The following is a 2,874-nucleotide window of genomic DNA, read 5'->3' on the forward strand; positions in this document are numbered from 1 at the left end:
CCTTGCTCAGGGGTACCTCAGGGTAGCCATTCAGTGGATTCGAACCCCCGACCTTCCAATCATGGTGGTGTTTATTTCCTCCCATAGTAATGCTGCTGCCTTGTCTCCCACAGGAGTGTTTGTTAATGGGAGGAAACATGGTGGCCTGACCCAGAACTGTAACCATTAACCTTGAGACAGTTCTCGCTGCCCACGGTGGGTGAGGGGTTGTCACTCCCTAAAACATCTAGAGACAAAGAAGATTTGCAAATGCTATTTGATCTATTTAACTATTTAAATAATATTCAAATATAATACTGTCATATACTGGGATTTTTCCAGTGTTTTCTCCAGCCACCAAGTCCAGTCTCTGTTTTTCACCTCCCTGCGGGGCCATTTTCGTCCAGGCCCAGACAGATCTGCAGTTCATCTTCTGGACTCAATCGCAGGGATTTAAGGAGCAGCTTGAGCTGCCATTCTGTGCCAGATTTTCCGCTACTCTTTAGTGGTAACTTGGCTTCTCTATGTAATTTCTTAGATCTTTTGACTTCTCGTGGCTAATGATATTCTCTCCCTGTTTCCAGTCTGTCTCAGTTTGGGTCCAGGTTATATCACTTACCTGCTTGGTTCACCTGTTCACTCAACACTGCTCTTCTTCTCTCCACCGCACTGGTCTAAGCTCGGTCACTGTTTCATTACTCACCTGTCTGCCCTCCTGGACCCTGTCTCCCGCTGGAATCGGAGAGAGCGATTGTTGGAGCTGAGAGATTCTAGCAGTTGCTTCCCCTCCCTGAAAATCACTCTACTCTGCTCAAGTAAGCAAAGTTCACCACCTCCAATCAGTGTAACTGGAAGGTTTTCCCCTGGACCAGTGACACCAACTCTATTTCCCTCTCTCCTAGTGAGCCCCCTCCTTGTGAATCCTGTTCTGTTTCCCTGGGTGGGTCTGCCTTTGAGTTCCATTGAGTGCTCATGGCTGTTTCAGCCTTGTGACAAACTTGTGTGAGGTGTTTGACACTTAGGAAATGAAAAACAGGAAGAAACCTCCGGCAGAACCGGGCTCAGGAAGGACTGTCATCTGCTTTGACCGATTGGGTTAAGAAGACAGGATAAAGACATGATGTGGAAGAGAGACAGAGATTAATATGATACAGTGCAGAGAGGTCTACTAATACATAGTGAGTGAGAAAGGTGACTGAAGAAGAAACACCCAGTGCATCATGGGAATCCCCAAGCAGCCTACACCTATTGCAGCATAACTAAGGGAGGATTCAGGGTCACCTGGTCCAGCCCTAACTATATGCTTTAGCAAAAAGGAAAGTTTGAAGCCTAATCTTAATAGTAGACAGGGTATCTGTCATCCAAATCCAGACTGGGAGCAGGCTCCAGAGAAGAGTGGTCGGAAAGCTGAAGCCACTGCCTCCCATTCCCATCAAAGTCATCTGTTTGAGTGGTACAATGGCGGGTGACGGATGCAATTGGGAGAGGGTAAATTATTATATATCGTATATGTATTAATAGGGTTACACCCATGCCTTGGGAAACCGCAGGTGGGAAGCAAATACAATGTAAACAAAATTGGTGTTAGCACGTAATGCTGTGGAACTCCAGGTTGTCCATGTAAACAGGGAACCTTCTTCACACAATAAGGTTAATTATGGAGTCTATTATTCCATAATTGGTTGGAATCATATATAGATATGCGAATAAAAGTTTACAGATTTTAGCAAGGCTATCTTTCTGCTCACTGTAACTTCTCCCAAGGACTACTTCTGATAAGACTCATGGTTCAACCAGCATTTGACTTCCTCAGGAAACAGTTTTTAATGCAAGCGATTTATCGTAGAGATCAAAACAAATGATCCTGAATAGGGATGGGTATCGAAAACCGGTTCTTGTTGAGAACCGGTTCCCACTGTTTCAGTTCCTTGGAATTGTTTGCCATTTTTGCAAACGATTCCCTTATCGATTCCTGCCAGGTAAATGACGTCACCACGTTGCGGAGCGTCATTTACCTGGCAGGAAACACGGCACGTAAGCGGCTCAAACGCTCAAAAGTTTGGTTATACTTTACGAGAACGGATGACAACAGGGCAACTTGCAATACTTGTAAAGTAGATATTTAATTTAAGGGAGGAAACACTACGAATATGCAAAAAACACCCGATGACCTTAAATGAATGTCGTGTTGTTAATTCGCTCCGGACTCGTGAATCTCAACCCAGCAGCAGCGGTAACGTTTGCACGTCCTCTCCCGTTAATGCGGCAGGTAAATAATCAACTAACAGTGCATATTATGTTAGCGCGATCTGCCTTATTACAAAACCTGCCATTACTGTGCATTTAGGTGACCATGATGAGAGAGACAGAGTCTGGCTCAGATGCTGGCAGTTCTCGCTGCAGTCTGCCGGTAGTGTCTCCTTTCAGGCCAGGATAGACGAATGTCACCGAGCAGTGACTAAGTTTGTGGTAAAAGGCTGCCGCAGCAGATGCACCCAATTTTCGGTAAGTGTATGTGTTTAACTGTAGGCAGGGACATTTCTGGATATTCTTGTGTAATTGCTACTGAATAATTTATGTTATACTTTGTTATTGCTACCGAAGAATATTAATTTTATTATTTTACATTTACAATTTTTTTTCCTGGGGACCCTGTGACACCCCATTGAAGAGCCGTAGGCTGGATCTCTTAAGATCTCACTGTTGGGTTTGTAAGGCCAACTCCTCAAGATGGGTGGTGACCATGGTGGCCATTTAGAAGTCGGCCATCTTGGATACAACTTTTGTTTTTTCAATAGGAAGAGGGCCATGTGACACATCAAACTTATTGGTAATGTCACAAGAAAAACAATGGTGTGCTTGGTTTCAACGTAACTTTATTCTTTCATGAGTTAT

The sequence above is a fragment of the Haplochromis burtoni genome, unplaced genomic scaffold, assembly GCF_018398535.1.
Source record: "Haplochromis burtoni strain Fernald_Lab_line unplaced genomic scaffold, NCSU_Asbu1 Contig_1345, whole genome shotgun sequence".
In the NCBI taxonomy this organism is placed as follows: Eukaryota; Metazoa; Chordata; class Actinopteri; order Cichliformes; family Cichlidae; genus Haplochromis; species Haplochromis burtoni.